This window comes from Orbicella faveolata, unplaced genomic scaffold (assembly GCF_042242905.1).
Source record: "Orbicella faveolata isolate gen_17 unplaced genomic scaffold, um_ofav_v1 contig_3, whole genome shotgun sequence".
NCBI lineage: Eukaryota > Metazoa > Cnidaria > Anthozoa > Scleractinia > Merulinidae > Orbicella > Orbicella faveolata.
The window spans coordinates 14774093-14798017 of record NW_028301558.1 but is presented as its reverse complement, the minus strand read 5'-3'; the positions used below and the strand labels follow the sequence as shown (position 1 = coordinate 14798017).

The 23925-nt window shown below is 41.1% G+C and overlaps 3 long non-coding RNA genes across 9 annotated transcripts in view; 1 reads left to right on the top strand and 2 right to left on the bottom strand.

The window, feature by feature from the left end:
* The window catches only part of LOC149106535 (uncharacterized), a 138412-nt gene that overhangs the window by 94289 nt on the left and 20198 nt on the right, over positions 1-23925 (bottom strand). For 5 of the 7 annotated variants that reach the window (XR_016209846.1, XR_016209848.1, XR_016209850.1 and 2 more), the window contains exon 2: positions 9074-9176. The exons of 1 other annotated variant lie outside the window; for it this stretch is intronic. This is a non-coding gene — a long non-coding RNA (uncharacterized LOC149106535). Of the gene's footprint in view, positions 1-6290; positions 7428-9073; positions 9177-23925 lie in introns of those variants that run through there. One more of the 7 variants, XR_016209845.1, reaches the window with a different exon arrangement.
* On the top strand, positions 21672-22172 carry LOC149106537 (uncharacterized). Its single transcript, XR_016209853.1, has 2 exons — positions 21672-21814; positions 22015-22172. It is a non-coding gene; the product is annotated as an uncharacterized LOC149106537 (long non-coding RNA).
* LOC149106536 (uncharacterized) lies at positions 21752-23396 on the bottom strand. Its single transcript, XR_016209854.1, has 2 exons — positions 22884-23396; positions 21752-22605 (listed from the first exon to the last, which is right to left on the bottom strand). It is a non-coding gene; the product is annotated as an uncharacterized LOC149106536 (long non-coding RNA).

The following is a 23925-nucleotide window of genomic DNA, read 5'->3' as shown; positions in this document are numbered from 1 at the left end:
AGTAACAAACAATCAAATCCTAGACATACATGTTATAACTACCACCTCTCATTCCTGTAAAGGTCGAAAACTTTAATCCCACCCCTACTCAAGCCTATATGGGGCCAATATGAAAAATGTGAGCTATTATAGCCTGAACTGACACCTTCAAAAAATATATATCAATTTCAAATAAATGCAAGAAAGGAGAAGTTCAGGAAAATGATTGTACACTTCTCTTCCCGCACCCGAGAACGAAGGAGAGAGAGAGAGAGAGAAATTCCAGGGAGAGGGAAAACGAAAGTCCCTGGAAAATATGTTGTGAAACGTCTCTTGGAAATATTGAGAGTGTGACTAGAAGTTTTCGGGTATGGCCGGGCATTCTTCAAAATTTCTCACACTCCCAGGAAAAATCTTACGCCCATATGTTAAAAACGCTTGTAGGCATGACATTCCAATAGAATTGAATCACCAATTCGGAATTTTTTCGAAAACTGAATGATGTATAGCGTGATGTTCGAGCTTACAACTAATAAAAAACACTTGTGCACAGCTAGCTGTTTTGAATCATAATGCATCCTGCTTATGTAAATTGTCAGATAACTTTGGTTAAAACTTTTATTATGTAAGAAGAATTAGGAGCAAAAGGTTTGAGGACTAAACTTATATTCAAATGTAATATAGGGGTAGTATGAAAAATTATAAAAAATTCAAGATGGCGGCTGTTCCGAGATCATGACGTACTGTTACACCCTATGACATTTTACGTACTGAATACTATCACCCCTTAGTGTCATTAGGTTTCATTGTCGTAGCTTTAACGCTCGTGGAAAAGCACGGTCTCAACCGGTTGAAGTGGACAAGGAAAATGTGTTGGGTGTAGCAAAATTCTTCTTTTTTGACTCGATCTGTGGATACTTACGTCAAGTATCCATCACATTAAAGTACAGTAATACTGGTTCTAACAAAGGACGCAAAAAACGTTAAATTAGAGAGTCGAATCGGGTACGTTTACGACACCCTGTAGGTTATAACAATCAACATACAACGTTATAATTACCGCGGACTGAAATATTATGCTTGCTTAGCAGTGACAGAGTAAAAACAGACTAAGCAATACTGTCTTAGAAATATTCCAACATGCTCCCATCTCGAAATCACATACATTGTCACATCAGGTATTCTGCAAATAAAGATAGAACGCCCAATTCCCTCCATGAGATGCGCCTGTAGGGAATCATGGTAGTTGTATTCATCATCTTGGACTGAATGTTTCTTTTTATGAATACAACTACCATGATTCCCTGCAAGCGCGTTTCACAAAAGGAATTGGTTATTAACCTTTTAACTGGCAAATTTCCTCAAAAAAATGCTGTTTTTTAACCGTTAACTCGGATTTTTGGCTGCCACGATCCTGAATTGGCCTCAACTTTGCTGAAAAAGCGATTTCTTACCAAGGAGCAAGATTTTCCTTAGGGTTGAGCACCAAAATGCACAATGTTTTGCTTTGGAGCATGTACATAAGCCAAAAATTGGACTTGTTTTGTTTTGTTTTGTTTTATTTTGTTTTGTTTTGTTTTTTTTTGCTGGCTGATTCCATTTTTTTCTTGCCCTTTTCCTTCCCTTTTTCTCGCCCCTTTTACTCTTGCTAGCTTCGGCCCTTCATATCCTTTCTGACAGTCGTAAAAAGTTCGGTGTTGATTATCTTTGAAGTCTGGAAATGGGACCTTGATCGATTTCACCACCAATTTTGCACCAAAAACTGATCACGTTTTTTTTTCAGTTAGCTACGTCAGAATGCGGTTGATTTCCAAAAAGGACAGCTACACGGATAGATCTATCCTAGCTCTGTTATCTGCTCATCAAGAATATCTATTAACGTTGATGACGTCACAAGTGGTACAAAGTGCATGACTCCTCAATCATAAGAAAACGTACGATTCCCAGTTAAAGGGTTAAAGAACGTCCCACGGCCCTAGTCCGACGAAGATTCACGTCTCGCCGCCCATACTTACTTGGGGTCTCGACAGACTAGAGAGCAAGTAGCTGACAACTGAAAGTAGTTGACAGCTGCTGGTGCGTGATAAGGCCAAAGTTATCGATAAATATATTATGTGAAAGCTTGGTAACTAACGTGCGTTGCAGAAGACAATCTGGAGCTCAGAGTCCGCTGGCGGCTGGGTCGCCGGGACAATCTCCCGGACATACATGGCCAGGAAGTACGTTACTAATCGAAATTGCCATCGGTATCGCTGTCGTAGTTGCGTAAATCTTAATATTTCCCTTAAACATGTTTGTAACTGCACTGGTTACATACTTTTTTGTCTCCAAATACCTGCCATGCATGGTTCTGAGTCTTACAGTCAACGGACCAGACTTAAAAACACTATTCACTTGTCTCTGAAGATGACTTCCGCTCAGGTTGTCGAGACATCAGTCCCCAACAATGACCAGTTACGCCGCATCCGCGTCAAATCTCTGTACTCCGTTTAAGTTTAGGTCGCGCCGGACAAAGGCAACTGACCCCGACAACAGAACGTTTTCAGCAAGACTGGCCGATATCGCGAGCGAATCCCAGCGAAAGGAAAGCAAACTAACCGTATCAATCGATCGTTCAGACAAACACCCCCAAGACTAAACTAGAAGTAGCTCCAGCAGCAACAGGAGCAGCAAGTACAATTCACTTCTTCATGCACTGGAATGAGAAACCTTAACACACAACCCTTCACCAAAGAAGATGACCAAATAGACAAGGAGAAAGCATGGGACGATTTGCTCGAAGAAATTTATAAACGTTAGTTAAATATCGCGATTCCACTCGACAAGAAAGATGCCCCCATTATTTATGGAGGAAAGAAAATCGCTCGCCTTGACAAAAGTCTACAAAACCCAGAATTAGACGTCTATGAGAAGTTAAAGAGGCCGAATGAAAATTTCAAGCCCAAACAGAACAAATACCACGGCAGATTTTTATTCCTCAATACGGTAACGACTCATGGCAAACAACGAACGCGTATGCCACCCAGTTGAGGAAAAAAGCCAACGATTGCGAGTTCAAACCGTGACTAACGCTGATGAAAGAATCCTGGAACATCGTTACACAAACAACACAAAATCTATACTTGCCCACAACTTGAACTCCGAAAGCCGAACACGGAAAGCGACAAAGGTAATGTCTGCGACGCTCAAAGCTTGAGTATGAAGAGCGCGCAGTGGAGGAGCGCAAGCTTGACTTGCTTCGCTAGCAAGAAACCGCATCAAGGGACACCATCACGGCACGAAATTTTCTGGCTGCCGTGTTTCACACTTGTTTTCTTTAAACCACCGCGAGAAGACTTCTGTATTATCAAATAAAACTCGATAACTTCTAATAGAAAGTATTTTATTGTTTAAGAAGGAGCAGAATCGGAGATAGAGGTTTTCTTTTTAATTCCGGAGAAGACACCGCTATCGGCAGTGTTCAATACAAGCCGTGCGTTATTCCAAAGCAAACTACATGCATTGCACTAACAAACTACGAGTTAAAATGTGAAAAATTATATTCATTAATCGTGTGCATTACAGATATCAAAACAGAACAAAGTGTGCTCAGTGAAAATGCAAAACGAACTCATCAAGCTGTTTACGAACGCATTCTTTCGCATCTCCGACATGACAAAGTCGCAGCTCGGCATGAAGTAAATTTAGGCTTCCGAAAACTAAGGGATATTTCCACTCAGTCCTTCTTTCAGTCTGCTCGTTCTTTTCCGAAAATATCGATCAAAGTCAAATGAAAGCCAAGTGAAAGTTGACCAGGTTATTATTTATTTGCGTTAGCAAGTTTGCTTGTCTTGTTTGATTGACATGTAATTTGAAATTCATGGTTCTGATTGGCTAAACGGCACCGGAGGAAACTTTCTCCCGTAAATTTGGCGCGTTGCAAGTAATAAAAGTCGCTCGCGCCGGCGTTATTTAACGAGAAGCGAACGAACGAAAGTCTACACAACGTCGCGGACTAATACAGAAACCTAACAAGAAGTAAGCGATATGAAATATCTCAAAGACGACAAGAAGCTAGACAGACGGAATGCCCTGTTGATTCTATCAACTCACAAGTAGGCATCCATGGAGAGTAGACTACCAGTAGTACCTCTTTCGCTTAGTCTGTCGAGCGAGACGCAAAAGAAAACCACGAGAAAAAACGGCCGCGCGAGATCCTGGGGGCTAGAGGCACGCGGTTTTCTTTTGCGTTTCGCTCGACGGACAAAGCGAAAGAGGGACTGCTCATAGTCTCATGGAGAGGGACAGCACTGTCCTGCCTACGGAAAGTTATGCACGGAATGCAACAAGTTCAACTACCTCAGCTCTTTATGCAAATCCAAGGGCCATAGAGAAGTAAGAAAAACAAAGATTACAACCGCAAACAAAAACAATCAGAGATCTAGACCAAAGCATTACATGAAGAAAACCACAGAGGAAGTTGCTGACAGCTCAACCAGTTCTGCTGGACTTTTCTTCCGAACTGTGCGACACCAAAAACAAATGAGGAAACTTAAATTACAGCAGATAGCAAAGGTAAGTCACCGTTAAGTACAAGACGCGTATGTAAAGCTGGAGCCGCATAGTGGAGTCGAAGTTAATGTTATCTTGCAAAGTGATCTGAGAGTAAAGCCTGTTCTGGAGACAAGATGAACCAAATTAAATACACTGCAGAGTAAGATGCCTGTGAAAGGAGAGTTTTCAGCCAGAGTAAGGAGCCAGACCTGTAGCGCACTCGCAAGATTAGCTGTAGACAGGACGAGAGTCAACTCGTCACCACTAATCGGCAGACACCTTTCAAGAGCTTGGTACATTGCAGATCAGAAAGGATGGCTCATCTGATGGAATCATCGATCTAAGTATCCAGAAGGCACCGAAAATCAAAGCGTAAACTAGAACCGACCAATAACTGCTGACAAACTTTACACGAGTCTTTCAACCAACACCATCACGACAATGACCAGACTCAGAATGTGAGATATTCATCACTAACCGCACCCTTAAGAGAGATGACCCAGGATGCAAGATTCAAGAAGGATAAAGAAGAGAATGAAAATTTCAGAAGCTCAAAGCAAGCACAACAGGTGACAGTATTACTTACTTACTTCAGCCCAGTTTGACCAATTGTTGCGAGAGTGAAAGCCAACCTCAGCTTTATTATGCCAAGCAGTGGCCTTCAACCAGTCCATTCATTAGCAACTGAGACAAGGTATGGTCAAACGGAGGTTGTACATTGGACAAAGAACAGGTTCAGTATCTACTTCGCTGGAGCACCAAACTTCAAGATCATTACATCCCACAAGCCATTAGCCATTACTTCCATTGTTTAACAAAGCAGACGTTGATTTTCAGCTAATTTATGATCCCGAAAAGACGAAGCAGATGTAGAGAAAGTCAACAAGTATTGTTGTGACCGCTGAACACGCTGTTGTTGTAGAACGCATCAAGACAGAACCCCGCAAAGATTCCCAGCTTCAGAGACTGTCCGCCAGGATTTGCAATGGTGATTGTTAACAGCACAAGATAGATCCAGATCTTGTGCCTCGCTATGGCGTAGAGCGTGAGTTATATGACCTTATATTCCAAATATATCACATCATCATTTCCAAGTCTACAGAGTTTAGGTATTTAAGCTACACATCACCTTGAACCAACCAAACGCGACTAACCAACCTAATGCTACGAGAGAAATATTGGTTCTCAACCAAGAATGGTCTGAAAGAACCGAACACAAAGCAACACCGACAGGAACCCGAAGGCCACTGATATAGATCAAAGGAACCCTGGAGTGTTGTATCTACCGATTTGGGATTATCCGGATTGCCATTACAACTTGACTATCATCGACGAGAAAACAAGATACCCTGAATTTGCAAAAATCCACTCAACAGCATCTCAATCACCCAGAGGGGAGGGAAGCCTTAGACGATATTCGCCACACACGGGACGCGAACACAGCTGGGGACAAGCAGAAGACCACCATTTAATTCTAGAGTTGCTAAAACGGAGGGATTTCATCATCATCGGGAGGCTGAGAGCTTCATGAAGATGGTTTACAAAACGAAGCAGATTGCGCACCTTCAGTAAGAGATTGTAGCTTGGCAACTCAGGAAATGCTGACAGGATACCGTTCTACACCAGACCCAGCTGCCACTGGTGTGACGCCGTATGAAGACCTCATGAACCGAGAAAAAACAACCAAGTTAGATCATTAAACAAAAGAGTTGCAACGTGTAGACACACCTCTCAGACAACGAAAAAATATTCAATTCTGTCAGTTGAAAAGACAAAACAACTTAAACTCGCATTTAATACAAGAAATACATTACTTGCGGAAAATTTCGGATGATTTTAATTTCGGACAAAAGTAGTGTCCGAAAATAAACCCGTTCGAAGTTTTTAAGCGTCCGAAATATTTACAGTACAGTATAAAATTTTAAAGTAGCTCCAAAGCTCTTAGTTTCGTTTTCGTTGAGTTGACAGTTAAGACACTGCTTGAGATAAGCAACGGCTTGATAGAATTTGTGTTATATTCTCCTCGGTATATCTCTAAAACCTTGAGTTTGCAGTAAACTATCATTTGAAGACATGATTGATCATCGCAGTTATGCATACAACTTAAGCAGTTGGAATTCAAACCCATGACCTCTGAAATGCCGGTGCAGTGGTCTACCAACTGAGGTATAAAGCTAAATGGAACCTTCCCGTTTTTCACAGATCCTGGGTTTATGTAGTCCGTGTTTTGTGGGCGTAAATTTACTTTAGCTATGTTTTAGCACAGAAATCTGTCCGAAAATTTAACGTTCGAAATTTTAACGTTCAAAACTTTTGGCAAGTAATGTAACCTCTCTGCCTTGACAAATTTGCAACAAATGAAATGTCTGCTACGAAGTGGCGTCTAAAAGTATGCAAAACAGATCTAAAAAGCGTAATCAGAAAACGATAATAAAGGTACCTGCGACAGACAAAACAAAACTCTGAAACAGTTCATTCATCTCACGCATACAGTGAACGAGCGTAAACGAGCCAAGAGCCATTTCTCTGAATCTTATTAAAGTACAAGATAGTAGGAAGTACAAAAAAGAGGTATAAATACATGACTTCATTGCAGATCATCTTCAAAGAAACAATGCTCTATTAGGTGACTTCTCACTAAAGGACATCAAGACGCGACTCATTGAACGACCTTTATCTTGCAAGAAAATTAATGTTTGTTGATGTTTCGCGCGTGTTACTTCATCATATGGGGTAACAAACGACAGCTGTCCCAACTGTTGGTCGTCTACAACTTCATTCCAAACATCAGCAAAAGTCGTTTCCCTCTTCAGTCCAACACTGTAATTTTACCCCTGACTTCTCGAACTATCCGAGTTTTCGAGCCAATTCTCGTTTCCCTTGGAGGTTCGACAAATCGGGAGTCCACTGTATAACTAAATGGGTTAGATCCAGATCAGAAAAACGGTGAGAATCATTAAAACCAGCAAAAAAAAAAAGCAAGATGGTTGATCAATACTGCTACATGATCGAGCCGACTTTTATAGATACACAGACACCTTTACACTTGAACTCAAAGTAATCGCACATTTCAAGAAGATAAGAATTTGGGGTAGTACCTGTAGTTTTCGTCTTTGCTTTTATACGTTAAGTGGAATCCCGATTTCAAGTTTTCAAACCTCCAAGGGAAACGAGAATTGGCTCGAAAAATCGGATAGTTCGAGAAATCGGAGGTGAAATTACAGCGTTTGACTGAGGAGGGGCCGGAAACGACTTTCGGTTCGAGTTATCGGAAGGTTCGAAAAAATGAGGGTTCGAGAAATCAGGATTCTACTGAACGCTAAAATTGCATGAAAGGGGTGTTGTACGGTCTTTCTTAACTAAATTCAAATGGTTTTAGAAAGAGCTATAACGAATCTTGACATGAAAATAACAAGAGAAGGAAATAGCTTCAATTCCTGATTCATATCAATGAAAACAAACGTGAACCGAAAATAGCAACGGTCGTGAAAACTACAACTACGAAAAATGAACCATGCAAAACCGTCGGCCTGCCTTTTTTCCTAATAGTAGTTAAACGCTCTAGCATTCATATACAGTCACATGCTATGCTGTTTAAGAAATCTTTTGAAGTATACAGATGATGGAAACCTTAATGTATACATATATATGAGGACTGAGACATGCGAGAGGTAAAAGGTAAAGTCTGCATGCGAGCCAAGTGGCCCATCAGGCCGGAGCATGAAGCGACTAGGAGTATTTCTACTCCCTCCTGGATGGGATGCTAGTCCATCGCAGGGTCACCCCCAGCATTAAGTTCGCCGGTACCCATTTATACACCTGGGTGGAGAGAGGCACTGTGAGAGTAAAGTGTCTTGCCCAAGAACACAACACAATGTCCCCGGCCAGGGCTCGAACCCAGACCGCTCGATCCGGAGACGAGCGCACTAACCATGAGGCCACCGCGCCATGCGAGAGGGCACTATTAAAGATAAAAATCACTTTCACGGCACGTAGGCAAAATATGTGATATGAATTTAACGTTTTGAAAGCTCAAACTTTCTCCTGTAAGATAGATTCTTGGTGAACGCTAGCGCTTTCATTTTCCAACAATGTTAAGTCCTCTAACACGTTTCTTTTCTCGAAAAAAAAAAAAAAATAAATGGACAAAATAAATAAAATAAAACCCTTCATGACATTCATTGAGCCGTTTAAGACAAAACGGCGAAACCAAAACTTATTCGCCCTTTCACCCAAGGAAAACGAAAACCCAAGAGGTGCGAGAGTAAAGCAATCTGCATTACTTTCTAAACATTTCACCGAATAATAAAACATTTACAGCAGCAAGAATGCACCATATTATATCCTTACTTTAAACAAATAACAGAAAATACTACATGAACGGTGGGGGGTCAAAATAAAAGCTACGCCAAATGTTGAAAAGCGTCGAATTGAAACGAACTAACTTAACCAAAGTCCACCATAGTGAATCAACTGAATTGTTTAAATTCAGATCTCAGCATAACCATGTCTAATTATCCACCGCGTTTAAGTATTGCATATAAAATAGATTTATTCTCACCTTGTGTCGTAATGGACCTGTGCAACGCAACATCCCAAAGCATTCGAAACAAATCCAGAATTTCTGTACAAGACACTCTCTAGTTTGATGAACCATTTCCATTCTATGAACAATAAATAGCAAAAGTGTTCTATACAAGGTAGTTCACTTTTAAAGAAGTGATGGTCTGGGCCGAATGAATTGAACGGCGCATGCGCCTACGGGATTGTTTGTGGTAAAGGGCAAACTGTGGCAAAAAAAAAAGCTGACAGGCCGGGAACGGTTTAAGTTTGTGATTTTAGTCAAAGAAGATGCTATTTTTGGTGCTCTGAACTCTGCAAAGTTGCAGCCAAGTATTCCAATACTGACTAGCAGTTTGCTACAGAAATTTGCAAATTCAATTCAAAGTTTTTCGAGAAAGCTTCCAAACTTCTTTCATTTTGACAAGTTTTCCTACTTGTGTTAAAAAGACCAACAATTACCAAAACAATTGCCCCACAATTTTGGAGCACATTTTGGCGATTTCAACCTATTGCTTATTTCCCACAGTCTTTTCATGAACAATGGACCAAGGGGCAATGATTTTTTCCCTCTTTGACAAACAAGTTGCGTTATTTCAGTTTGGCATCTAGCTCAGTCGAGCAGAGTCGAATTTGCAATATCTCAAGACATTGCCAGTCAATATTGTAACATTGTGCCGCAACATTGCAAAGTTGCGTTCAACAAAAACGAGCTGGTTTGAGAGTAGATAAGAGATAATTTTTAGGCTTCAGCCCTAAATAAATGCAATTCTTGTTGTTTATTCTTATGCTGTTTATACGTGATGAACATCAGGGTTCCTCTCAGAGTTCCCTCCAAGAAAAATTATTCCTTTCCCCAAATAATCCCATAAGCGCTCGCGCCGATATTAGGCTGATTTAGCAAGAGAACGGGAACGTCACTTGACGACGGCGCGCGCAGTACAAATACCCAATATGGTCAAATTAGAACGGAATCCACGTTATTCCGCGCGACCTGCAGTCGTCATCTGACGTTCCCGCCCTGCTGCTAAGTCAGCCTATTCTCTTTCGGTCCAGGCCATAACTTTTTTTATTATATGGCCAGCTCCGTGAGCGGGCAAGATGAATCAAATCCTGCGCTGTGATTGGCTACCCGTGCGGGCAAGATGGAGCTATCTTGCCCGCTCGGGACTACCCGCCGTGTCCCGCAAGAAAAATTTCCCCGAAAGCCATATAATAAATCCTTTATTGACCAAGCTTGTTCGGTCAAGATGGCTGGATATTGGCCTCGTTCTTTTTTTCTGCGAGTTTATAGAGCTCGACTCCGTCTCGGTCCATAAACACGCAAAAAAAGAATTTGGCCAATATCCAGTCATCTTGATCTCACACTTGGTCAATAACCCATATTTCTAAGTGGACTATGTATTGTATAAATGGCACGGTCTAGTGTTTGGGCCGGGGACGCGAGTGGCGATGGCGCGAGACACAAACACGCGCGAGCGACGTAGCCACGAGACTAGCCGACGCGCCCAGTCGAGTCGCGTCGTTCGTAAATTCGCTCGCGCGCCACAGCGAAAAGCCAGATAGCAGCGCTTGAGTGCGAAACTCAAACACTAGAGCATGCTCGAGGGCTAGGAAGAGTGAGTCACTAGTGACTAGCTGTAATTGCAAATAACAATAATAATGATAATACAAAAGACATTACGTGCGTGTGTGAAGTGAAGTTTGCAACGGTTTTTCAGCGAAGTGTTCATGTTCAAATGTTCAAAGTTTACGAGGTCAGAAACATTTCCATTGCATGTCGGCAAAGAAAACCACGATTCACATAAGTTTTTACCGCATAGAAACATGTGTTTGGTCCTGAAATGGGTTAGGGACAACGACGGGGTGGAATTAGGGATGACTTCTAAACCTTAAAAATCCTCTGACCACATCGCGCCTCAACCAAGCTGCTGCCACAAGCATGCCCGTGGCAGGTCTGCTTTGACAGATTCTGGAGGTTTGAGGGCGGGTTGCTCGCGCACTAAAACAAGCTTTCCTCGGGTAGATGGGGCTCCTAGCCTGGGGGGGGGGCAGCCCATCTAAGAGAAGGAAAACCCAGGAAGATGTCCACCCCTTAGCCAATGGCTGGCAACCATCTAAGGGAAGGAAAAACCCAAAGAGAAACCCTACTGGCCCCCTACGTTGGGTGTTGGGCAGAGGGCTAATAAGCCCCTCCCGTAAAAACAGATTTTATTACAGTAACCGAAACCGGAGCAAGTAGCAGTGATGTTTTTGCGCCCGATGACGTTGTGACTGAGAATACAAACTCTCAGGCGGATCCCAGAGAATGACACCTAAACTGCCGCTCTCCAAAATCGAGTGTAAAGATTAGGCAATGAAACCGAGTTATGTATACGAAGCCGGAAAATGTGCACTGGTAGTTGCTGAAATGCGAAGTTATAACAGATCAGCATGTTGGGCATCTGCGAGATGAGGAGGACTGCTTGTGGAAGAATGATAACTGTTACAGGGGAGATGGTGCTATACTCGGGAAAGGAGAATGCCCCATTCGCGCTGGCGCAATGTGTCTATAGCACAGTGCTACGTCCCAACAAACCGAGCAGTGCTGGAGGCGAAAGAGGAGTTCTACGATCAGCTTAAGGCAGTGATGGACAACTCACAAGGTACCCAAGCGAGACGTAATCATCGTCATGGTTGATATGAACGCGAAGGTTGGGAGAGAAAACACAGAAAGAAAGTGTAATGGGTCAGCATGGCGCTGATGCAACAATGATTGAGAACGGAGAGCTTTAAAAGATTTTTGCGAAGTAAATGAGATGGTTATCGGCCACAAAATGTCAAGGATATCTCTGGACAGGAGAACGAATAAGCACATCAACCATGTCATAATCAGCAGAAGGTGGAGGGGCTCACTTACGGATGTAAGAGCTGACCCGCGCCGAGCTGACGCAGACTCAGACCATTACCTACTAATGGCAAAAGTCAAAATCAGGATGGCAAAGTGGTTAAGGCAAAGTGAAGGGTGCGGTATAACAGCAACAAGTTTAAAGAGAGGGATACAAGAAATTCTCTCTAGCTTAAACTGAGCAATAAGTCCCAGTCTTTATTCATAGAGTAAGAGGGACAGGAGAAAGTTAAGGGTGGCGACCAGACAGGTAAAGAAGGATTGGAAGAGCAATGGAGAGCGATAAAGAACGCATATTTAAAATCTGTGAGGACGTATTGGGCAAGGCAAGAAGGGAGCGATGGAAATGCCAGCTTTCAGAAGAGACGGCAAAGAAAATAGAAGACAGACGAACAGTGAAGAAAAAATTGTACGGAGAGGATGGGAACCAAAGGAAAGATGCAAGCGCAAAATACCAAGAGGACTGCAGGGAAGTGAAACGGGTCTGCAGAACAGACAAGAGAGATTATGCAAATAATCTGGCAGCCGAAGCAAAAACAGCAGCTAGGCTAGGGGACTAGAAAACACTTTGCAGCATCTCAAAGAAGTTGAGTGGAAGATTACAGAACAAGGACAGACCAGTCAGAAAGCTGTTAAAGACCGTTGATAAAGAGCTGAAGAGGTGGAAAGAGCACTTTAAGGAAGTGTTTAACAGCCCAGACCCGGAAGACCTCCCGATCTCCAACCAGGGCCAGACTTGCTCACTTACATGAGCAGCATCACAAAAGAAGAGACCCGAGCGGCTGTGAAGAAACGTGCTGAAGAGTGGATTACATAATACCTGGATTACATAATATCCCGCAAGAGGCTCTAAAAGAGAGAGGGGAGTGATCCAGCGGATATCATACATACGTTTTTGAACACGATCGGGAAAGAACGAGAAATACCTAATGACTGAAAGGCGGTGCTTCTAATCAAAATGCCAAAGAAAGGAGATTTAAGCCTATGAAAGAATTAGCGCGAGGCATAATGCTGCTCAGTATCGTAGACAAGATCCCAAGCAGAGTGATTTTGGACTGAAAGGTGCTTTGGATGCAATGCTTGGGAAGAGCAAGCTGGGTTTCTAACGGGTCGAAGTTGCACAGACCAAATTGCCACATGTACGCATCATTGTGGAACAGTCGTCGGTATACAGCTGTTTTGTAGACTTCGTAAAACTCTTGCACAGTGTCAGCAGAGATGTTTGATGGGAGTTACTCCGTTACTATGGAGTACCAGAGAAGATAACAAAGCTCATCAGGAAATCTTATGAAGGCCTTAAAAGGCAGATTGTACACCGTCATGGGCAGTCGACTGAGTCCTTCTTCCGGTCTTCTTTCCCCCTTTTGTTTCTTGTTGTTCTCAACTGGGTAACAAGGCAGGTCTTTGGTCCAACAGCAAGAGAAATCCAATGGCATTTGATGAAGAGATTAGAACAACTGGAATATGCGGACTATCTAGCTTTGTTGGCAAACACAAGTGTTTGGAATGCTGAAACCAGTATGGAGAACTTCTTCTATGTCACGTAAGACAAAACTGAGAATCTTTTCGTTTAACGTCAAGTCACTCCTATCCTAAGGGCAGAGACTTGGAGGATCACCAACGATCTACTAAACAAGCTCCAAGTATTTGTGAACAAGTGCCGGAGGAGTAATTCCTGGCATAAGATGTCCGGAGAAGATAAGAAATGAGGATCTTAGGCAACTGACAGGTCAGGAGTCATTGGAGTTTGAGTTGACACGAAATGCTTGGCAATGGATTGGACATACGCTCACAAGGCCTGAAGACAACATAGCTAGGGCAGCTCTTGAGTGGAATCCACAAGTTAAACGAAGGAGGGGGAGGCACATGTAGTCATGGAAGCGCACACGTATGGCAGAATGTAAAGAAAAGTATGTGAATTGGGCTGTTGCCAAGAAAGCAACCCAAAACAGGATAAGATGGTGATGGAAAGAGATGTTCTCGGACTTGTGATCCGCAAGGAACTAAGATGCAATTGTAAAGAGGAAGAAGAAACTTGCGTTCATGTAGCTACAGTTACACCACAAACCAGCTACTTAGCGGCGGACGACTCTAAAACATCACCAAGACGTGTCGTGAACCGGTCAACACGACAAATTAGGACTTTTGGGGGGACGGGGGGGGGGGGCTTGACGAATAGTTTGATTTAGAGTAAGTCAACTTAATTTTGATTTTATTCCCTTGAACTCAGTTGCAATATACCGTTATTTAAGCCGTAAACTGAAATTTGATAAACATATTGTAATGAAATTGATATAGTGATTGCACGAGCTAAGGTGCGCGTGCTAAGATGTATAACGGTTGTATTTGGAAGTATGCTCGCACAAGTTTGAAGACTAAGAGACGGTTATGTGGCGAGTACGGAATGCGCAATGTACTCGTGATACAGGATATATAAGGGACTCACGTTATGGAGTAGCCTGTGTGTGTTAGTAGACTTGCCATATAAAAGTAAGCTAAACGTTAAGAGTCGAGTAATTAAACCGTTGGCTGTTGGACTCTTTGACTGGAAGTTGTTGTCGCACGCGCGCGTTACATTATGAAGGTATAACGTTAATTATAAGAGAAAACTGTTGCTGCGCGGGAGTGTAGCTGAACACGTGATGAAGTACGTATTCGACTTGTACAGAACTCGCGAAACCGGTAAACTTCTAGATAAACTAGGATATATCCGACGGCCCAAATGACTAAGAATAGTGTTTAGTTATAGAAGTAGATCGTAAAGTAAAAAAAAAAAAACTCTACAGTTATACAATAGCTACCGCGGAATCACTCATCATGTCATACGCAAGATGACTAGAAAGGAAGGGAATTAACACTTACAATACATATCAGTGCTTGGCTTGCCTCGTAGGGAAAACGACTGTGCATCTTAACTTGACCATGAAACTAGCTTGCGCTCGTAGCAAAAGCGCGGAACTACTGACAATCTAAATGACTGCGTGTTCACTTTAATAGAATCTACAAGAAAGACTTATTGTTGCTTTAAATAAAACGGAAAAACGAATTATTAATTAGACTACAATAAATCACTGAACGTTCATTAAAAGCCAATTTCCAGCCGTGTAACTAAAATAGAAAAGTAAAAAGTAACATAAGAAAGGGTATTGAATGGTATCGAAGGTAAGCCAAGTTTTCAACGTTCTTTTTGAGTCGGCATTTTCGGTAATTTTGAATTTCATTTCCCGTTCAAAGGTTTCTTTCGGAGGACAGACAAATGTTGCTCTTTAGTTGCCTTTAGAAACGATGATTTTGTTTTTCACACTGGACTCACCGCATTGTTGTCTGGGCCGGGACAATGATTTCCGGCGTTCCAAAGCTGATGGCTTGAATTTGGAGTCTCGCTTTCCGAAAATTTGCGTTTTTGGCAAGACACAAAGAAAGGAGCGTCTAAACGGAAATCTTTCAATTCGACAAGTACACGTATAGAAACGGCTATATCAGAGTTATATACAAAACGCCTGCCCCTAACCCGAGACGTAACCACGCAGCGAGTAGCGCAGGGCAATTGAAACGTACCCTGGGTAGGTGGGTTAAGTCTGCGTTCTAGCCAAGTGGCCCATCAGGCCGTACCTTGCAAGCAGTTGGTTTTTCATACGCCGGACGAGACAGAAACCACTGCGATAAACCGTTCGTGTCTTTGAGTTAATCGCCGCCATGGACGAATAAATTAACTTTGAACTGGTAAAACGAGTTTAAAAGCTGGTTTAGGTTCGCACGCATGCTCTCACCAACATAACTGCTGCGTTAAAGCGAACCCACCGGGTAGCAAGTTCACTGCGAACGGTTACGGTCGTTACGATCTGGTTTACGATGTTGAAAGACGTTTCTTAATTCTCCGAGACCGTGCTGTACGCCGCTGGATGCTTTGAGTGCGCTTCTGTTTTTACTTTTGATGACGTCCAATTGCTTGAAACAGCTTTTACAAGCTTTTACTCTCCCAGTTAAAATCGTGATGTTGTATTTAACGAGCTCAGTAATCCCGCACGAGAGAGGGCAAGAAAGCCTTAAATAATTTTAAAACTAGACAATACTTCGTCTGGATCGTTCTTCTGTCAGCGCTTTTGGCGAGAAATTTGCATTCCTTTGACCGGCGTTTTACAAACACCTCTAGCGAACAAATGGACCTGACTTCAAATGCATCACGTGGGGTCTGACAAACTCGCGCATGCTCGATAGAAAAGCAGACTGTTGCTCGCACTGTTTTCTCTCTAGTTCGCAGGGTAAGCTTGCAGTTTCTGCAGCATGAAGTGACAAGGAGTATCTGTTATACCTTCGAGATAAGATGTTAGTCCATTGCAGGGTTGCTCCAGCATTAAATTCGTTGCTACCCATTTATGCCGTCAACTGTGTAGAGAGAGGCACTGTGAGCCAGTGCCTGTAAATATGGAGAATCCGACAACAAGACCGAAAATTCGAATTTCTTTTACTGCGTCAAAAAGACATTTTGGAAACTATTTTCAGAAATATGCTTTAAAAGTTCCAGTGAGATCACAGTTTGGTGAAATCTAGGAAAGATCGAAAAAAAGAAAAGGAAACTTGCCTTGATTTCATATTCACACAGTTTGTAAGTTACGCTTTGCTGATTTCCCTAAACTAAATATCATCTTGAACTACATACGTTTTGTCTACTTTTTGACCGTTTGAAAAATACAACTATCACGATTTAATTCACAAGTCAAATTTCAACTGATTTGAGAGGGCCATAACTCTTCTAGTGTAGGAATATTTCGAGAAATAAGAGAGGCTAAAAAAGGGCTAAGCTATGGTTAGTTTGGCCGGTGAACATAAAGCGCGCTAGGCAAAAAACTACGACGGGCATTTTGACTAATTGCACCATTTTTAGACGACCGCAGTCATCGATATAAACATAATTCGGAAGGCTCGATTTTCGCCGCTTTCTCGAGTCCGGCCCCGCAAAGCGGCTGGTAATCGAGCCTACCTTCTGCTACGAGCGGCGAAGCCGTTTGAACGAAACCAAAACCCGCGCATGAAAAGACGTTGACACCTAAGTAACCAAAACAAGACGACTCCGTAAAAGAATTTGCTTGCATAGACAAACCTGCGTCATAAATAAAAGCACCGGATATATCTAAAGAAATCTACAAAATTAAAAAGTACTGTATATCCCAGACTGCAATCAAGGGACCAAACAACGGTTATCCCTTAATTCCTCTGGGAGTGACGCGAAACGGGAAAAGAAATTCCGCGCATGTCGGATTGATCGTACAAAAATCGCTCTCGGAAAAAAAAAGTTGTTGCTTATATGTCAAACTAGCTACTGACCAAATTTGAGGGTTAACGAACAAATTCGCTTTCACTAGCAACTTTCAAAACGTGATTCGGAGGCTCACATTAAGAGGTCATCAAAAATTCAGCAATTCATTTTATTCCAAAATTCTTGGTACAGTTTGATAGCCAGCTTCAATATGTAATATAGGGTTTTGATATCTATAGTTTAAACCAGACGCGCTACATCGCTTCTACACGAGACACCTCAGTCTGATCCTGTCTTAAGCTATATGGTAACATTTAATACATAACCAATCTGCACCCTTAAGAAAGCATGTTTCAAGATCCACTTTGGACCTCAACATTCCAAATTAAACATTTAACAGAAAAAACACTTGCCCTAATCAAAGGCTGCAAAAAAAATGTCACTGTATCAAAACAAGTTTTTATTCAACATTGTAGCTGCGCATGCTTGTTACTAAGTTTGTCCAGTTTTGAAAGTTTTGAAAATTACTTCTTTGATAAATGATTGGTGACCAGCAACAATGGTGCTTCCTAATTTTAAGCTAAATTGTCATGAGTGCTATCAATTTATTTACGTTAGGGAAATAATTATTTAGCTAAATAATAACTCAAATAAACAACAACTAATAAAATTTGGAAACTGGACATATTGAACAGACCTAGTACTGCCAAATTTTCGTCATGTCACAAGACCAGTTATTGTCACTGCTACAAAGAGCAGCAGTATGTTAGCACACAAACCCCGGAACTCTCCAACGCTTTTCATGTTCACCTGCACTAATTTTCCCCCAGTCTACAATAATATACTATGGATTGAAAATTGAAGAGCAGAAAGCCAAAGCACCTTTCCCAGTATCAAGCCACCTCCTCCATTTCTCAAGACAGTAGTTCTGCATTACTAGATATCAAAACACAATTTTACTGTACTCTCTAGATATCTTCTCTTCTATTAGAAGACGTAGATTGAAATGTGTCCATATAGTGCTGCAGACGGTCTTTCCAGCCATGGTGATTGTGCCCATTGTCAACGTAAACACTCAGCAAATATTGAGACTCCTTGGGTGGGCTTTGCAAAATTACATTATTGATAAAAAACGGGCATACATATAGATAGAAATCGGCTAAGCGTGAATCCGATCAATATATGCTTGACTTCTCGCTTATTATGTGTTTTTTTTAACATTTGCATTTAAAAATCTAACTTTATCCCAACACACATAGAGTTAAAAATATACTCATGCCTATGTAGCATTGTGATGTTTCGTTGATTTGTATGGTAGTAGAAAAACACTGCAACTTTTGTTTGTTTAGTTACTTATCTGCAGGAACTTTGTTTCTGGGGGATGACTGTGTTTTCAAACCTTTGATGTGGGGATTTTATTTCTATTGATGTTTGTTGTATGGAAATATGGTGATGCAATGAAATGGGTGTTTAACCCCTGGTTATGTGCTCTGGCTGAGGTCAGAGTGTAATGTTCTTTAGCTAGGGAGCTACCTCTGGCAGTGCCTCTTTCTTTAGTAGTAGGACAGGGATAAGTGATTTTTGAGGGAAATGTGAGTAAATGCTGGAAGCCCTTGGGGAGGGGCGTACTCCCTGAGAGTTTTAGGTGGGGATCTGTTGCCCCAACCTTGGAATCTGTACCCTTTTTCAGACCAAAACGTGCGATTTTTCACACCCTATTTCAGACGTGAGCTAAAACTCGATGCCCCTAACTATACTCCTGATTATGTACATAATTTTGACTTTGATTTGCATGCTAGTAGTTGTTTGCCAAAGTACCAAATAGACATTTGGAAAAGAATGCATGACAATTGAAATAAACTTCTAATTGCATGGGCATAAGGCCATGGAACTTGATTCCGTAGGTGAGGTAACCCACCCAGACGTGGTCAAAACCTAGCCTGCATTTACATGCGATCTCATCAGCCCCGCCATCTTGGAGTGAACTTTTTCTAGGGGAAGTAAAGGCCTGTCCAAACGGTAAATGTTTGGCGACCAAACATCATCAAACATTGTTTGGTGACCAAACATGCTGATGTTGAAGTGAGTGGCCAAACGATAAAAACAAGTTTGATCAAACACAGATTAAACTATGAATACAAGCCGCTGAACAAGCGTGGGACGCATGCGCGCGTCAAACATGTTTGATATGGCTGTCCAAACGAACAAAACATCGCCCATCAAACACGAGAACAAAAGAAATGTTTTAAGTTGTTTGATCGAATGTTTGATGACCCTCAAATTTTTTCAAACACGATCAAACATCACCAAACAAGGTGGCCAAACGGTAAAATGTTTGGTCACAAAACAATGTTTGGTGGTGTTTGGTCGCCAAACATTTCCCGTTTGGGCAGGCCTTAATACATCAGTTAATTCCAGGTGTTCTTTCCAGCCCTTCCAGGCAGTAAAAAGCTGGGTTTTGCTCGCGTCTTCATTCTGGAGGCGGGCCATTTCAAATTTTATTATCAGCCCAGAGCGGGCATTTGAATACCCCAGGGGAAAGCCCCAGAACATTTGGTACCTTTGTGGTTTTGGTCTCGCATGTACATGATGTTCTCCAAGAAAGTATGATCATCCTCACCTGTGTTCTCTAATTTGTTTATCTTCTGTTCATCACATATGGATCATATAAAATTTGCTCTATACTGTCTATATGATGTATGGAGTCTAAGGCTATCTGAGATGATCCGTTTCATTACCAGCTTATGTTTGTATTGCGTTTAATATTGTGATAATGCAATACAGACATATGGTAAGCTACATTTATTTAAATTCGTTAGGGACTGATTAGAACACAGAGTAGCTTCTTAAAACGTTCAATATTTCTCCCCTTTTCTATACGTTTCTATTGATATACATTTGATAATCAGTTCTCCCATTCATCCGCCATAGCAGCTGGAAGCATCATCAGTCACTGCATGATACCCTTCAGAATCCTCAATTAGTCTGCGAGTCTACTAGCTTACATGAACAGTTTAACTTCATTATTTAACTAATCTGGAATGTTCTCAGTTCGAATTTGAATTCCTGCCTTATTGCAGGTACCCTGCCTGTCAATTCAACACCACTGAGTGAGTACTCTCACGGCTCCATTCGACGATATATCGTCATCAATGTGCTACGGAGGCAAGACCAAGAAACATCACTTTGAAACTATCATCAGCATGACTGCTACTTGTTTCCATCGCAGCTCTTGAGTCGTCCCAACGTTTTTTATTACCTGACGACCATACACGAAGGCTGAAAACGAGTCTATACATGAGCCAATGAATTATATCATCGTTACTTACCCTCAAGTAGACGCATTCCAATCGTTCAAGATCGACCAAGTGCACAATAACCATTGCAATAAGAATACAAGAAAACATAACAAACAGTTTCGCCATTTAGTCAACAAGAGAGAAAATCAGAAAATTACTGATAAAAAAAAATTCCTGTGTTGTTTTAAGCCAACCATTCCTTAGTCTTTGTATTAGAAATCGACAAAACGAAGGAGCGCAACAGAACTCTAATATTTGCCTTGTCGTCCAGCATCTTCTATGTCCCGCCAACTTCCCGAGATGTGTTTAACAAGGTTAAAAGCAGGCCCATTTGTACCAGCTTACTCCACCTTGCTACATTTCTAACATCCATCTCGATGTTCATCCACGAGAAACAATTTCGCGAGATAAATCGGCAAAACCTGCACAAATGAACTTCACAAGGAAGAAAACAATATATGCGTAATGTAGTGACACATTCCAGATGCATGCCGGATTGTCGTTACCAGCTTAGCTTTAGCTGCCTCAGAGTCATTCACACTGCTATCAACTACAGAAACACATTTGGTAAGACACTCGAAACTAGTACAGTAACAAAATGATTCAGCCACTCAATCCCCGCTCCTGTGAGTGAAGCATAAGGCTGGAAAAGTCAAAAACACATTTATAGCACTAAACATGTGGCCAGAACAGCTACGCGCCAGCATTACATGCCTCGTTTTGAAACATAGGCACCAGGGCAACTCGTAAACGGCCAACACCGCGGCAAAACGTATGTGCATGCGTCAAGTTCAGCATTTCCGGTTTGCCCGTGTTCGGTGGTTCAGATTAATTTTGTTGTTCGCCTCGCGGTGTTCAAGCTTGTTGTTGTGAATCAGCAGCCACAGATAAAAGAAGAAAAGACCACAAATACAAAAAAGGTATGTAGACAATAACTTGTTGCAATTACTGGTCCTGGAAATGTTCGTTGGACCCTTTACGAAATGCTCCGCAGTGGCCGTCATTACTGATCAGTAACTAAGTAAGCCTTTTGTCAATTCGTGTTGTACATACATACATTTATTTGATAAGTAGGTTTTTAAAGTATGCAACTGTACAGCTGATGTGCACCTACTGCTACTAAGTCTAGATAAGGAAAACAGAAAAAACAGGTTAAAAAGAGGGATCAAATAATTCAAAAATATCTAAAGTTTGGGTTCCTCTTCTTATTTATGCCTGGTTTTTTTTTTTTTTCAATTTGTTGCTTGGACTGCTACAAGATTATATCCGTTGAAAATTTTTTTCATGGTGACAGAGAAGGTTCGTAAGTCTATTCGTTGTTTATCGATTTTATTTAGCTTATAACACTACGAATTTCATAATGGAAGTGATCTCACGATTTCAACTTGTTGAGCTGATCATGAGAAGCTCACTTAAAACTCAAGCTACATGTAATAGTCAAGCGCCTGCATGAAAATACAAATTTTGGGTTTGGAAATTAATTTCAATTTTACTTTCAGAATTTCATGATTACAACAGCAGCAAGACTGCCTTCTTTGGTGAGCCATTCTAAATGAAATGCCAGAGAACTTTGAGGTACCATTGGATTTTCATTCAGGATGGATAGGTCAAAGGAGTCTTCAAGTTGTACATTGCCAGTAATAAGAGGCAGAACACCATTACAGAACTGTGTAGTAACTCACTCATTTGAAACAATAAATTTAATAAAATTTAAAATCATTTCAGGGACTTATATGATTTTCTATGTTACAATAACATGTTTCCTGTATGGGCCACTGTTTTGCTAGCCTATCCATATATACACAAAAAGACTGTTCAACTAACCGGACAAGTTTTTAATTCACAATATTTTAAAGTTATAGCTTTCAGATTTTAAACTACCGTACTTTAAACTCACTCGAAGTACATTTGAAATCTGAAGGTTTACAAACATTGGCTGCTCCCTGAGGAGCCTGCTTTGTTGACCATCCACATCCCTTCGGCTTGTGCTGAAACCTCAAATTCTTCCAGAATTGATAACATCTCAGGATGCCCCAGGTTGCTGGATAAATAATCCCTCTTCTCTTTGAAGTGTATTTGTTTTCTGAGATCTACAAAAAGAATGGCATTATTGCAAGTTAGTTCACTGAAACTACTTTTATGTCCTTACCTTTCAAGGGGTTAAATGTGAAGAAAGGTAACACATCTAGTAATTTTACTTCATTATATAATAGAGCTGACATTTATATTGGGGTAAAGCTGTGTCTGCTGTTCTAGCTAAGAAACATGCAATAATTAATCAAACAGACTTTTTAAACTGAGTGGCCTTATGGTCTTCCAAGGAGACCTGTATTTTAAATACAAATAAGAACAAAACAGGGCAAAGTACCTGAAGTATGCTATTGTGCACAACAAAACAAGAGTTCTTTTTTCCTCTAATACACGGTGTTCTTCACTCAATCTTGGATCTTCCCAGAGAATAGACTGCAAAATGACATTGAAAAGACCAGGTGCAGTTTTGTCAGCTAACTCTTTCATCTGTCCAGGAGCATACAGTGGCACAGCATCACTGCTTTCATAATGATGTTGCAAGGATATCTAAAATTTTCCGATCAGCTGGTTAAATGAATTTTCTGAAATTAATAGAAAAGGTTAATATCTATTTTACTTATTTAAATAAAATATTGAAATAATTTTATTTATTAAATTTAAATATTTGATTCTCTGCTTGTGTCAATCACTGTCATGTGTTGGTCTTAACACATCCTCTTACTTATTCGATTGCACAAATACAATACCTGTATCAGAAATATAATCTTGAAATGGTGTCTGTTACCCTTACTGGTCACCTAAACAACATGCTCTTTTGATTGTTACCTAAGTCACTAGTCAATATTCAAACCAAAACAATTATCAGTCTTCCAAATCATTAAAAGGATGAGACTTGAATAGTTTGTGGCAACTCTGGCGCAGCATTTTTTTCTTGCCAAGAGACTCCTCAGATAACTCTTCCAAATCATTGCCATAATAATTGAGAAGTCCTCTAAATCCTTCTCATTAGTGCTAAATGACTTCAACTGAACGATGAAATTTATGACATTGTCATTGACCATGTGCAATACATGTAAATAATGATAATCTGTTTGAATGAGTTTTAGTCAGATGGTGTTATTATAGTGTGCCATGGATTATCATGATGTCAAACAATTATCCTTCAAAATACTTGTATCTTGTACGTCTTGTATCTTTACATTTCAGGTAAGTGATACTAACCTGATAGTTGAGTTAAGTCATGGATTGCTGTTGTCATCCTGTTACAAACTGTTTTATCCACTGTAACTTCACCATAGCAATTTATTTTTACTACCCCAAATGATGTTTGTATTTCTGCCATGGACGTTTGCTGGCTTTTTGGGTACTGCAGGTCTATT